Source organism: Lissotriton helveticus, chromosome 2_1, assembly GCF_964261635.1.
Source record: "Lissotriton helveticus chromosome 2_1, aLisHel1.1, whole genome shotgun sequence".
NCBI lineage: Eukaryota > Metazoa > Chordata > Amphibia > Caudata > Salamandridae > Lissotriton > Lissotriton helveticus.
In genome coordinates, this window is record NC_136059.1 from 799,392,291 (window position 1) to 799,407,655 (window position 15,365).

The 15,365-nt window shown below is 46.0% G+C and overlaps 1 protein-coding gene across 4 annotated transcripts in view; it reads right to left on the minus strand.

Annotated features, from left to right (window-relative positions):
• Positions 1-305: 305 nt before the first annotated feature.
• The window catches only part of YTHDC2 (YTH N6-methyladenosine RNA binding protein C2), a 1,035,502-nt gene continuing 1,020,442 nt past the window's right edge, over positions 306-15,365 (minus strand). For 3 of the 4 annotated variants that reach the window (XM_078675532.1, XM_078675530.1, XM_078675534.1), the window contains one exon: positions 4,638-4,773. The gene's annotated coding sequence lies outside the window, so the exon portion shown is untranslated. Of the gene's footprint in view, positions 4,774-15,365 lie in introns of all 4 variants that reach the window. The other variant, XM_078675531.1, reaches the window with a different exon arrangement.

Here is a 15,365-nt window from a genome sequence, read left to right on the forward strand (position 1 = left end):
GTGGGAGAGCTAAGAAAAGAATTTCAGTGGAATGCTGGTGCAGGGGTATTTCAAAAGGTGAGGAATCCACAGGCAGATGTATCCATCAGAAACCAATTGTTACTTCCCAGACACTCGGAACTGGATAAAGAAATGAATGCAAAGACGTTAACTTTTATTTATTATGTGTTAGTACTAATCACGAATGAAAGGAATGCAGAAGGAGGAAAGTATGGAGCGGTAGAAAGTGAAGGGAAGGAAGTATGGGACATGGAATCAGAGGAAGGGGCGAGGAAAATAACTAACAAATGGATACGACACAGTAATGTAGTTCAAAAGTGCAATTATAACTTTATTTCAAAAAAATATTTACACAAAATGTTAAACAATGTGCAATTGTTTACATGTACATTAGGTACACTATGTACATTTTGTTTTACTACATATGGCAAGTTATAGCAAAGTAAGAAGAAGTTAACAATATGAATTGAGAGGAAGGACGTTGTAACATCACAGGTGCAAACTTTTACAGCAATTTTAATCTACATATCTGAAACATATTTAGGCAGAAGGAGATGTAAACTTTGGAGTGGCTGGTTCCTTTGTCAAATACTAATACATTTCAGAGATTTCTAACTTTACGAAAATCTGATTTGTTTTGTGAAGCATCGCAATACCCTGGGAATGGCATCATTTGCAAGGACACTTTGGGCCCAATTTAAATACTGGCGAACAGAGTATTCTCCCTTGGTCTGGTGGAGGACTTTACGCTCACTAGGCTGAGACTACTCCGCCCACTAGATTTATACATGACCACCTAGCTGGCGGTCATTTATCAAAGCATTGGCAGGACCTGCTGTAAAGGCACACATCTGCACATACAGTTGTAAGGCTTATAACCTTGTTCCATGTCCTCACCCATATCTTTACTATGTTAGATGTGTCTACATCACTAGACAAGAAATGTGTTGACAATTCCCAATTTCTTTCAAAAGCACTCGCCTTCAATAGGCCCTTCTCTAACACCGTGAACGGCCATAAAGGGAGGCTTTCCTTCAATCCATCTGGTTTTTGTCTATTTCAACTGAAACAGATGGTACTGGCCATGGCTTTGCCAGTGCCTTTTAAATAATTTCCTAGGCCCTCCTGAGTGTAGAACAGTTCCTGCTGGGCAGAACTAGCCACGTCAAAGTGGAGGACAATGCCCCAGAGGATTACAGCAGAGCTTGGTCGCAGGTGGAGGAGAGAACCATAGTATCTGCTGGATTGAGGTTAGGCTGGCTGGGCTGCTGCAATCCTCGGAGGTACCTTAATCAATACTCCATCCTGTTGGGTTCTGAAAATCAGACACAGGGGAGGATCCTTGTACCTCAGGATACTGCCCATAACCATGCAATGATTTTCCGGATGCCACTAGGAAGCAGAAGCAGAAAATCTGCTGCAGGAGTCCTAAAATGCCACCTGGTGCTGTAGTTCACAAGCTACATGTGTGGCAACGCACTGAGGAGGGATATGGTACATTGATGTTAATTTCCCACTGATAACGGACTGCTTCACATGTCTGCTGCATGCTGCTGGTCACAGGAGTTTAAGCAAGTAACCCAAGAGTGTCTCTGTACTAGAGGATAGCACCAACAAAAAGTCCTTCTGGGGTAAATGTCCCATAGGTGTATAGGGTGCTGCAATTTATCCTTAGTCTGTAAAGTATCACACTGACCAGGTACTGGATACATACACAAGGTAAACAGTGGTTTGAGCATACCTACACAAATGGTGCTCTGGGTTAATGGTGTTTCAGGCAGAGGGCTAAGAGAGCCAGTACAGGATACAAACAGGAATCAGATGTATTTTCCATGCTATAGCTCAGGGTTATCCAAAGTCGGTCCTGGAGGGCCAGATCCTGGCCAGATGTTTCAGATAACTACATTTATCTAAATGGAGATATGCTAAAAATCTGGCCTGACCCGGCCCAAGCTTCAAAACCAACTGTAAAGACAACACAAGGCTAGGTAAGGGGCTCAAGCACTTTATCTCCCCAGTAGTGACTGCAGCTCACTAGTGTTAGCAGGTGATTTAAGTGGCAACACAATATGTAGTCTAGGCATTACTGGAGCCACCTGCCATCTTGTCTCTGCTGCCGAACCGCGAATACTCACGTTTGTAGAGCACACTGGGGTATGATGCTCTAGCGATCCTGCAGTTCTCAGGCTCTGGCATAATGTCTGTGTGCGTGCCCTTATGGTGAGATGCTGTACTGAAGTTTACAACAGCGATGACATTAACAGTACAACTTTAAACTATAACAAGTCTTCCAATTCCCAAGCCAGAAAAAGGAAGCAGTGCAAAAGGGAGTCACAAAAAGTTGCAGGATGACAGCTAGAACCTCGATACACGGAAATTGTTTTTATGACCAGTATTTAAAAAATATGGTAAAAAGAACTGTGCACAGGCAGCAAAACTGTTAACGGAAATTATCTATTTAGATATTGCAAGTGCACTAGGGAGATTTATGTTGGAGGGTAAAAATGTTTTTTATGTATATAAAACCGGGATTTTATGGAATTCATTTTAGGCTAATAGGATAAATTTGGAAAGGAAATCATTAATTACTGTGGTACTGTATTCTTTTTATTATTTATAAATGATTATAATTTTGTGCTATGGAAAGAAGGAAATGTTTCCTTTATTTTTATGTTTAAGGACCAACGGTCTCAATAAACATTACCTTGAACTTGACAGCTGGAACCCATCTTTCCTACTTATTTCTTCCCCCTATTCATTAACTTTATACTGTCTCATCCCCCCCAAACAAGAGTAGGAGTATAATCTGAAGTGGAAAGACCGCTGACTGGAGAAGCAGGTTCTCAAGCTCCTTACTCACATCAGCACACATGGTCAGGATCTGCACGCAGCTGCGGTTAGTATTCAAAGGTTTTACAAGTGTGCAGTTCAAATGAAAGAGCTACTGACTCATCTTGTCAGCAAACGAACCAGCTTAGGCCTCAGAAATTCCAGCTGGTGTCCTTAGTGTGATCATTTTCTTGAAAAAGTAAGGCAAAGACAATACGTTCTCAATAGGCACTTCATTAATTGTCACACTTGCCTACTTAGTGAAACTATTTTGAAGGTTTCATGTAAATAGACTTTGGTAAATGTAACATCATTAGATTTAGTGGTGGAAATAAAACCTAACTACATGAGACAGTGGCCCTACAATTTAGCTGTAATTAATAGGAGATCAAACCGTTCGACACAAGATCGAGGCTCATTCATTGGCATTTTAAATTAGTGTTGATGTTTTCTTACAAGTGAATGTCCCGATGTTTTCAACAGAATAGGCCCAAATGTGAATTCAAAATTTTTATTCATTTTGATTGCACAGAGCGTTCTTTGCTCACCACCTCCCTTCACCATGCAGGCCTTTATTCTTCCTCATTGCAAGCTCCCTTTTCCCAGTTCTGCTTTTCACAATTATATTCTCCTATCCGCCAGCTTGGTTATAGAGCACCTTTTCTGCCTCCGCCTCCTCCTGCTGACTTGATATCAGCTATGTTTCGTTATCTAGTTGCACCCTTACACTTTGGGCAATCTGCTCCCATTCTTTTCCGGTCTTGTTTTCAAATTGTTTTGGTCAGCAGGGTTTCTTCTGCAGAAAGACCACTCTTAGGTCTTTTAGACATCCATTTAGGTCATGGATAGGATATATCCCAATTTGTTTCAAATTTTGGACAGGCCAACGTCCAAAAACAACTGAGACCTTGGGTTCAGAAGGGAGCCAGGCAGGAGCCACTCTAACCCCCCCTGAAAAAAGAAACAAAGACTTCAAAGGCCGCCAATTATGTCCTGGGAGTTTGTAAACTGCACTCTACCCTCGGACATCAGCTATGCTCAGCCTGCACACAATGTGAGTTGGAAACACTCTCTGCAGGGGTTTCCACCTCACATTGTCCGCCACCGTGTGACATCGACTCGTCACCATGTGAAAGAAGCCGATATCGTCCTCACCGCATAAAAGAAGCCAATATGATACACGGTGGTGCTGTGTGAGTTGGCAGGTCTGCAAATTGTTTCTCATTTTCAACTCCATTGTCCCATAACATTTTAAAATAAATTAACTGCAAAGATTCTTCTCTCCTTTTAGTCTAATCTCCACATGGACTTTTCTTTATTTGGTCTTCCTCCACTACGCTTTACTAAACGTAATATATCTGCAATCTTTTAATAGGCTACCTTTTTGGGTGCTAAGGAAGCTGGTGCATCTTCAAATAGAATAAAGGTAATTACATCTGAGGTATCACTTTAATCAGTGCAAGGCAAATGACTCACATTTGTGGTCATCAGCATATATCCATAAGGTTCCATGAATAGCAGAAGACACATTTATGCCTGTGGCTCTCTTTCAGTATTTACAAGAGCACTTGAAATGTTTGGGCTTTCAGAATCTTAAACATAGAAGACATAATCTTACTTAACTAAAAACGGGTAAGCAACAGCTATCTTAACACAAATAATTTCAAAAAAAGATATGCTTAAAAAGAATTACATAACTATTCCCTGAAGAATTTTTAATCAAACACGAATCCGATCTAATTCTTGCTTAATCAAACATAAATTATGAAATATCTTAACATTCATTGTGATCAGAATTTGAAATTAAAAGAGTGCACATGAAAGTATAAGACTGTACATATACAAATATCATATTCATTCAAAAATTACTAATAATTCCGCATGCTGTCTTCAATCAGCCGAGTGCACTTAGGGGCTGCAAAACATTTTTACAATCTTCATTTTCTGGAATATAATAAACACGAAATTCAAATGAACATATATACATAAAATAAATATAAACAGCAATAAATCACACCATTTTTCAATTTTCTATTGAAAAAGGAAACGCCTAAAAGTAACACAACTAGGTAAAACAAACACAGACAAGTTAATTCGGTCTTGCATTAGCAGGACGTTTGTATTGGAGTAAAATTTGTTGAACGAGCATTATTCTAAGTATTATTTTCAGTACTAATCAAAATACATTTAAAAGGGGATCACAAAGCGGTGGTAGGGAAAAGATCAATTTTTAGAATGTTTGTTTTTACTTTGTATTTCTTCTTGTGCGAGTGATGGCATTTATTAAGGTATCGCGGTGATGTGTGCCAGTGAAAGTACACATAAAATAAGAGATTTGAAAGAAATAGCAAGCCCAATTAGAGCCTAAATGCACCGCCAACACTACTACTTTAGCTATACGTGCTTGGAAGCTGAAGAAGGGGCTGGCCAACTATTCAACAGTAGCTCCACTTCCTGCCACGTTTCTATGTGTCATAGACTTGCATGTTTCCAAATCGTCAAGTATTTGCAGTAAATGTATGTATATTCAGTGCTTCAAAATTGCTAGCAGTCCATGTCAAACTTAACCACATCCCAAGGCCATGTTCAAAAGAATTCTTTCACGGGTAGGTCTGACTTGTTCATAGAAATGAAGGCATTTAGTCTGGAGTAAGTCAAGAGTAAGGTGCGCATGCTCACATAAACATCTTTGTGACTTGGACTCCAAATCTACAACAATCTGTCTAGTTTTCGGCTTATTTCCCTCTAAATTATAAATTGGTATGTAAGGAATATCTTTACTAATTTTCAAGTAATGTTTATTTAGGTTGTTTTAGTTAGCATAGCTAGGTCATAAATATAATTCACAGGGACTCTGCATGTTTGCAGATCCATCCATTTAAAAGTTCCTTAACTACTTTCCTTAGTGCATGTTTCTCTTCTGTATTTTTCCACCTTCATAAAATAGACAAAATGGGTCTCATTTTATGTAATTATGTTCTTGTCTGTATAAAATGTATTTGTCTGTCTACCTTAGTGGGAAGCCATGTCAATATATTATCGTACGTAGCAACACTAAATACTTCTGCGAGTCACAACTGTATTTTCGTCGTTCATTTTGAAATGGCTTATGATATAGTCTGCTTTAATGATACAATGTACTTTCCCTTCTTAATAGAAAAAATGTACTTTGCATTAATTCATGATTTAGGCATTTTACTAAAGTAACTTATTTATTTAGTACTATTTTTACAATGTTGATTGGTTTATGCCATGTATCTTTCTTAGCACAGCCCTATGATACCATTTCACCCCATGTCAAGAGCATTGTTTTTAACTTCTCTGAAACTATAAAATGTGCCTTTTTGGGGGTGTGTGCTACACCTTTTGCTCGTTTCTATAAAGGCAGATTCTATGATCGTCTGTTTATTTGATTTATGCTTAGAAGCTCTTCTTTGCCTAACACCCAAGCAGTCCACATGTTGGACTGTTATCTGAATTTATAATTAGTCTTTTCCTTCATTTTGAACAGAGTGATCTCCACGTTAGTCTGGCTGCTAATTTATCTCTTTTCTTGTAGGTCCTTTTGTTGACTATCCTTTGACCTACATATGGAATAGATTAAGCTAGTTCGTAAGGAGCTATATTTGGTTATGGCTAATTGACTTTATTGAACAAGTTACTTGCCTTCGGTAATGCCTTAGCAGGTAGACACTATATCTAGCCACAGATACCTTACCTTAGAATAATCCCCGGGCATCAGACTGGATCCAGAAATTACCCCTGCGCACCGGTAGGTGGAGTTATTCAGTTCCACATGGCATTGTCATCCACGCTGAAAGTGACGTCCACAATGCCTATATAGGCGCCAGCCTAGCACACTGACATCAGTTTCTTTACAGACCTTTCTTCACCAGAAACACAGAGCCACGAAGAACGCTGACCACTGGTGCGCAAAACTACTGCCCTTAAAAGGGACAGTCCCTTGCACTGCAATCCATTCACTGAGTGGGAAGGATGGGTGGGTCACTAAGGAATCTATGGCTAGGTAGAGTCTCTATCAGATAAGGCATTATCGAAGGTAAGTAACTTGTTCATCTGATAGAGACTTCTAGCCAAAGATTCCTTTCATTAGAAGGGATATCCAAACAATACCTCCCACAAAGTGGATAGCGACACAGATTCATGCTAGAAAATCGTGTAGGACTGAACAGGAAAAATGTTAGTCTCGCTGGACGTGACAGTCCAGGCAGTAGTGCTGCATTGCTGCCTGACAGATATCCGGGAAAGGTACTCCGTGAGCTAACAAAGTGGTCACAGCCTCGGCACTGGTGGAGTGAGCAAGCAATCCTTTAGAAGGTTGGTTTTTGGCCAGTGCATAGCAGATTTTGAGGCAGAGTACTATCCATCGTGAGATGTACACTTCTGCTCGGCTTTCCCCTTTTTGGCTCTTATGTACCCTACAAAAATGTGATCATTGTAGGAAAGTAGGATCTGCTTTCATGGTTACCCCCACTTTTTGCTGGTGTCAGTATGTTTTTTTGACTAGTCTGACTGGGATCCTGCTAATCAGGACCACAGTCACTGCGCTTCCTACCTAAAATTGACTTGTTAAGTACTTATGTACCTCCACAATTGGCTACCTGCGTATCCCTGTAAGTCCCTAGTATATGGTATTAAGGTACCCAGGGCATAGGTACACCAGGGGTCTCCCATGAGCTGTAGCATGTATTATGCGACCCATTATAGAGCACTTAAAATGTGACTACAGGCCTGCCATTGCAGCCTGTGTAAGCTAGTGCTAGCACCACTTACAACAGATATAAGTTTCCTTACATCTAAGGTCACTACGCTTAAAACCTATAAGTCACCCCGAAGGCAGGCCTTTCAATCCTGAAGGCAGGGTGCTGGAATATAAGTGGGAGGGTGCCCTTTCATGAGCAGTGCGCCCCCTACAAACCTTATCCAGGCTTTGTAAGTGTAGTCAGCCATTTTGATACAAATAGTGGCCATGCAACATTATGTGATGGCTAACTATATATTGGCTGTGCCAAACCTGAGCACGTTTGGTATCAAACATGTTGGAATCATACCCCAACACTGTTACCAGTGTTGGAGGTATCATTCCTTGCACTGGTGGGGCTCCTATGGGAAGCCCCAGTACTCCCGGTTACAGCCTTCCAGGGTCTGACAGCAAGCTAGTGCTGCTGCGGACCCCAGACACAATTCTGCCCTCCTGCAACTGAGCTGAGCTCGAGCAGGGGAAGGTAGAACAATAGGTTTCTTGTCACAGGGAGGTGTGACCACCTCTTAGACAGGACTTAGTGTATTGGGCTAGGGTGGGGGCGCTTGCCAGCACCACCAGATTGCTTTAAAGGGCACCTTTGGTGCCCTCCTTGCATATTCCTGTTGGAACCAGTTCTGGGAGCCCTTGGCTTTTGCTCTGACTTTAAACTGGACAAAGGGCATGGGAGTATCATCCCCTATGTCCAGCCCCTCCTCTGGGAGGGATCCATGAGTCGTCCTAACCCCTTTCTTAGGTATAAAAGGACTTACCTGTGGGTGGGTCCTCAGATTCGCCAAGGGACAAAACTCAAGCCTGAAACCACTTCACTCTTCGACCGTCTAGACACTTGGACTTTGCCTTGAAGCGAGACTGCGCCAAGGAAGATTCCTTCTGCTCCTGGTCTCGCTGTTCTGCAAGTCTTATTAATCGTCTGTGTCTGTGCTTCTTCCACGATATTCAACAGACCTGTGGGCATTAAGGACACCCAAAGTAATCTCTCTTGGAGTGAGGAAGTTACTCCCTTGCATCTGTAAGCCCCATAACAAAGCTGACCTGTCTGCTGCTCCTGAAGTCCTATGGACTTCAAAAGGCACAGCAACACAGGTGTTTGGTTCTGCAACTATCTCGAGGCCTGATCTGTCCTCCCTGCAATTTTGAGGCTAGTATCCCTCGTCGGAACCGCTGGGACCAAACCCTTGTGCACTGCGTCGACTTGCCATTGCCAATCCCAGATGTGCAATTCACTTCCAGCACATCATCGACCTGGACCCTGACGAGGTGCATGCCTCCTTCCATATTGGAGCTACCTAGTCCAATCCAAAGTTTGTCCCACATGTAACTTTACAAGGTGAGCCTCTGTGCTACACTTTATTATACCCTTTAACACGTGTCTTCCATAAGGGTTTTACTTATTGATTGGTATCCCTGCCCTTTTCAGATTGCTCCCCTTCTGTCCTGAAGAAGATCCACTGCAAGGTTGCATTGGCCCTCCCTCCCCTCGGGGTCGAAACATCGAAGTTTTAACCCTACTGACCTGGCCTGAAAAACTTCTCCAGATATAGATAAATACAGCATTCAGAAAGTGTATCTATTGACTTGTAGAAGTATTCTCAGCCGGTCTTTATTTGAAATCACTGTTTACACTGTAAATTATTTCACTTGTAAATTCAGATTCTCCTCTTATCTATTCACGAGCACACTTATCCACACCAACTTCGAACTCACTGTGGAGCATCTGTGTCACATGAATTAATGTGCCTAGAGAATAATGATTTATTAACTTTCTATATAAACAAGCTTTATATCTATGTTTTTGAGTGTTTTTTGTGATATCGGGTACTAAGTGATAGCTAACTTTAAGAATTCCCGTTGGGACCAACTGTTTTTCTGTACCAAGTATTACCCAGGTCCTACGGCCGTCTGGGTTGCCCCATTGTTTTGTAATGCTGGTCCCGAAGGCAAAGCACTGGTCCAGAGATGCACTGGTTTTTAAGCCGATGCACTTGGTTTCTCCATGCAGTTGAGGGGACGCATCGATAGTCTCTCGCTGCAGTGGTGGCAATGCAGTGTTTCTGATGCATCGGTTGCGATGCACCAGTTCGGTTCCTGCAACAGCAGCGATGTGTTGATTCTGCTTCATGCAGCAGAGGATGCGTCGGTTCCACTGGAGCAAGAACCTGGATCCACTTCCAATGGACCAGGCACAGGAGCAGGGGGTAAGACTTTGATATCCCTGAGGCTTAAAACAGGAGGCAAGTCAGCATGTCCTTGGAGATCACTATGGGTTCAAGTGAGAGTCCAATGCTTCCTTATCAGGGTAGAGGGCAGCAGGCAGCACATCGGAAAAGCAGTTCTTCCAGAACAGCACTCAAGCAGAGTGCCAATCCTTGTAGCAGCACAACAGTCCTTTCTCCTGGCAGAGTTCTTCACTGGTCCAGTAGTGTCTAATTTGGTGGGGACAGAGACCTTACACTTACACCTGAATAGGCTGTGTCGTCCTGTCCCCACATCAAGGGCTGCATACCCCCCTGTAGTGAGTCTGGAGTCTGAGCTGGGGAGGGGCAGGACCTCGTTGTACTTCAAGACCCTCTTTAAAGCCACTTGCACTTCAAAGGTACAACTTGGAATAAGTACTGGATCCTCCCTCCCATCCTGCTCAGATGATCCATAAGGATGTGGATGGCCACATAAGCTCTCTTTGAGTGAGGATGTCTAGAGGCAATGCACAAAGTCCAGTTGTCACCCACCCCAGAGATGTATTGGAGAGAGATTGCAGGCACACAGGAATAAGAGCAGAAAAAGGCCATCTTTCTAAAAGTGGCATTTTTACAAGGGTAGTGGTAAATTCAACTTTACTAGTAAAGATGATTTATCACTACCATTCCAGTGATAGGAAACATGATAGAGCTGTTCCTTCTCAATCAGGAATTCAGCTTGTAAGTGTAAAAAGGCATTCCCAATGGTAACCTATGAGAGGGTAGGCCTCATAGTAGTAAAAAACTAGGGACTTATAGATAAATTATATATGTCAATTGTGGATCAGTCATCAAACTATGTTTTAGGGGAGAACCCCATGCATTTTAACACTGGTTGGCAGTGATAACGTGCTTAGTGTCCTAAGGTCAACAAAAATAATTCAAATTCAGCAAAATTGGAGGCAAGCAAGCGAAACATTTGGGGAGAAGATCACCCTAAGTATGTATGGTCTAACAAATGAACTAGCAACCTTTTACCTTTAATATTCTATTTATTAGCATTAAACAATATGCTTCTGTATCATTTTCTTAACATCTTATGGGCACTAAGATTGGATCACTTTGAGAGACTGCATTCAAATCTAGTTTCTGGTCATGTGTACTAAATAGCTCAGCAAGTCTACATCTCAAGGAGGAAGCACTTTGTAGTTCACTCTTAAAGCACAAGTTACTTACCTTCTGTAACGATATATCTGTAAGAAACAGTAGTTAGTGTTAGATTCCTTACCTTATAATATCCCCAGGCGTCAGCCTGGATCCGGAAAGTTTTGCGTAGCAGTACCTTTGCGCGTCGGTAGGCGTCATCTGCGGCTCCGCGTCCGTCGTCGGCGTCATGATCGCCGGAATGTCGTCGTCGGAGTACTTAGACGCCGCCCTCGTGCGCAGACATCAGTTCTTGGACATAGCTTTCCATGTCAGGAACGCAGAGCCATGTCAGAGACCGACACTGGAGCCATGAAACTAGGGACCTGAAAGGGATGTCCTTAACCCTAGATAACGGTTCGCAGAACGGGGAGGATGGGTATCTAACATTAACTACTGTTTCTTACAGATATATCGTTATTGAAGGTAAGTAACTTGTGCATCTGAAAGAAACAGGTTAGTGTTAGATTCCTTACCTTAGAATAGATACCCCAGCAATACCAACTCCGGTGGTGGGTCTGCGAACCAAGATCACACCAGAAAGTCTTGGAGAACGGAACAGCCGAAAAAGCCATCTCTCCGGACTTGGCTGTCCAGGCAGTAGTGTCTAGCAAACGTGTGCACCGAGGCCCACATAGCTGCCTGGCAGATGTCCTGCAAGGGGACTCCCTGGCCCAGGGCAGTAGTAGCCGCCATGGCCAGAGTGGAATTGGCGCGCAGCCCGACAGGAGGCTCCTTTTTCGCCAAGGAGTAACAGACCTTGATGCACAACACGACCCACCGAGAGATGGTTCGTTTGTGCACCGTCCGTCCCTTCTTAGTGCCCACGTAACCAACAAAGAGCTGGTCGTCCACCCAGAACTGGCGTGTGCGGTCTAGATAGAATGAGAGTGCACGTTTTGGGTCCAGACGGTGCAGCCTCTCTTCCTCCTTCGAGGAATGCAGAGGCAGAAAGAAGGTGGGCAAGGTGATGGACTGCCCGATATGAAAGGCTGTAACCACCTTGGGCAGGAAAGAAGGACGAGTTCTCAAAACAACTTTGTCCGGATGGACAGAGAGGAAAGGAGGCTTAGAAGATGGAGCCTGGAGCTCACTCACTCTCCTGGCAGAGGTGATGGCAATCAGGAATGGCGTCTTAAGAGTCAGAAGGCGAAGGGGGCAATTGTGAAGTGGCTCGAAAGGAGCGCACATCAAATAGGTTAGAACAAGGTTCAAGTCCCACTAGGGCATCACGAAAGGAATAGGAGAAAACATGTGCGTGATGCCTTTAAGAAATTTACTTACAACCGGGGACTTGAAAAGAGAAGGCTGATCAGGAGGCCTCAAGAAGGCGGAAATGGCAGAGAGGTAGCCTTTGACAGTGCCCAGAGCAGAGCCCTGCTGGGCAAGAGAAAGAAAAAAGAACCTCTGAAAGGGGGGGCAGAGAGAGGATTCACAGCCTTTGCTGTGCACCATGCCACAAAAATTGTTTCACTTGCAGGCGTATACCGATTTCGTGGAGGGACGCCTGACTGCCAGAATCACATCACAGACTTCAGGAGTCAAGTCAAATGGCCTCAACTGTCGCCGCTCAATCTCCACGCATGTAGGTGGAGACTGGACAGGTTCGGGTGGAGGACCGACCCCTGTTGCTGCGACAGAAGGTCCTCCTGAAGAAGCAGACAAATCGGGGGATCGACTGACATGCTGAGTAGCTCGGGATACAAGTATCTTCATGCCCAATCCGGACCCACAAGGATGACTTGGGCCGGTCGCGCTTGATCTTCTTCAGCACTCTGGTCAGAAGTGGTATAGGCGGAAAGGCGTACAACAGACCGCAGCTCCACTCGTGACGAAAAGCGTCTCCGAGCGAGTGACACCTTGGAAATTACAACGCGCAGAACTGATGACATTGCGCATTCTCTTCGGTGGACAATAGATCTAACCAAGGCTCTCCCCACTGCTGAAAGAGGCCTTGCGCCAGTCCGAGTGCAGACGCCATTCGTGATCCATTATGCACCGGCGGCTGAGTTCGTCCGCCCTGGTGTTCAGGGAACCTGCCAGGTGTTGAACCACCAGGGTGACGCCCTGGTGTTCCAGCCACTGCCAGAGGCGCAGAGCCTCCTGACATAGGGTCCACAAACCCGCCCTGTTTGTTGCAGTACCACATGGCGGTGGTGTTGTCCGTGAACACCTGCACTACACTTCCCCGGACAGAAGGAAGGAATGCTTTCAGTGCAAGCCGGATCGCCCGCAGCTCCAGAAGGTTGATGTTGAGCCGGAACTCTGCTGGAGACCAGAGGCCTCTGATCTCCGCCTCTCCCATGTGGCCCCTCCAGCCCAGGAGGGACGCATTTGTCACTATTTGCTCCGGTTAGGGTAGGGAGAGGGATCTGCCGCTGACCCAATCGCGGTCCGTGAGCCACCACTGCAACTGTCTTGCAGTGCCCTCCGAGATTCGGACGTGGTCGGACAGGTTGCCCTGATGCTGGGCCCACTGAAACTTCAGATCCCAATGCAGAGCCCGCATCCGCCACTTGGTGTGATGCACCAGAAGGATGCAGGAGGCCATCAGCCCCAGAAGTCGCAGCGTCAACCTGACCGAGACTCGGGATAAAGGCTGAAAGATCGGAATCAGAGCTGTTCGGGAGGATAAACCCGAAACTGTGCCGAGTCCAGAAGCGCTCTGATGAAGAGGAGCTTCTGAGAGGGACACAGGTGGGACTTCGGCACATTGATGAAGAACCCCAGCAGGTGCAGGAGGTCCGCCGTAGTCTGGAGGTGGCTGACAACTGTCTGGGGCGAGCCCACCTTCAACAACCAGTCGTCGAGATAGGGGAAGACTGAGACCCCTGATCTGCGCAGATGAGCTGCGACCTCCGCCATCACTTTTGTGAACACCCGAGGGGCGCTGGTGAGGCCGAAGGGGAGCAAGGTAAACTGAAAATGCTCGTGGCCTACCGTGAACCGCAGGTATCGCCGGTGGGCCGGCAGGACGGGAATGTGGAATTACGCATCCTGCAAGTCCAATGCTACCATCCAGTCTCCAGGGTCCAGGGCAGCAAGGACCTGAGCTAAGGTCAGCATCTTGAACTTCTCCTTCCGGAGGTCCAAGATAGGGCATAGGCCTCCTTTGCCCCTCTTGGGTACCAGAAATTAGTGGGAGTAGCAACCACGTCCTACTTCTGGCCCAGGAATGCCCACGATGGCTCCCTTGGCCAAGAGGGCCATAACTTCCTCCTGCGGAAGTTGCAAGTGATCCCCCGACATGCGGTGGCACTGCGGTGGCATGGCTGGAGGGGTTGCCTCGAAGGGGAGGGAATAGCCCCATCGGGTGATTTGCAGCACCCACCTGTCCGATGTGATGGTATGCCAGTGAAGGAGGTGATGGCGAACCCTGCCCCCCACTGGCAGCGAATGGGCCTGAAAGCTCGGACTAGGAAGGCTTTGAGGCAGATGCTGCAGGGGCGGATGTGGACTGACCTCGCCGTTGTCCCCCGGCACCGCGGTTACCACGTCCGCGACTGCGTTAAGGTTAGCTCTGCGGCCCGTAGCTAGCTGGACGTGTGGGGGTGCCCCTTCCTGGCCACGAAAGGGGCGAAAAGCAGAAGTTTGCTGGCGTTAGCCTAGGCCCAAGGACTTGGCCGTAGCCCTGGAGTCCTTGAAACGTTCCAGCGCACTGTCCGCTTTGTCGCCAAAGAGGCGATGGCCATCAAAGGGCATGTCCAGGAGTGTGGCTTGGACATCGCCATAAAAGTTGGCGGACCTCAGCCAGGCGTGGCGGCGAACCGCCACTGTCGTTGCAATCGTCCTACCCAGCGAGTCTGTGGTATCGAGTCCACACCGTATGGAGTAGCGTGCTGCGTCCCGCCCTTCCGCTAGGGCTTGGGTGAGCTTTGCCCGTGCCTCCTCCGGGCACTGTGGCAGCACTTCTGCAACCGTATCCCACAGAGAGTGGGTGTAACGGCCCAAATGGCAGGCGGTGTTCACAGACCATAGCCCCAAACTCAGAGAGGAGAACAGTTTCTGCCAAACTGATTGTACCTTTTGGATTCCCGATCCGGGGGAGCAGTCGGGAATGCGGTCTGGGATGTAGAGGCCTGGATCACCAGGCTCTCGGGGGTGGGGTGAACGGACAGAAAACTGGGGTCGCCCAGAGCCGGGGGTGGCGTTGGGCCACGTTCTGATCTACAGGAAGGCCTGCAGAGGGCTTGGACCAGGTGCCCACCAGAACGTCAGTGAGGGCTTCGTTAAACGGCAGGAGAGGCTTGGAGGAGCTCGCCTGCAGTTTGAGCACCTCAGTGAGGAGGTTAGTCCTCACGGCCGCGACAGGGAGCTCAAGAGCCAAGGCCTTGGCCGCCCTAGTCAACACCACGCTGTAAGTAGCCCCCTCC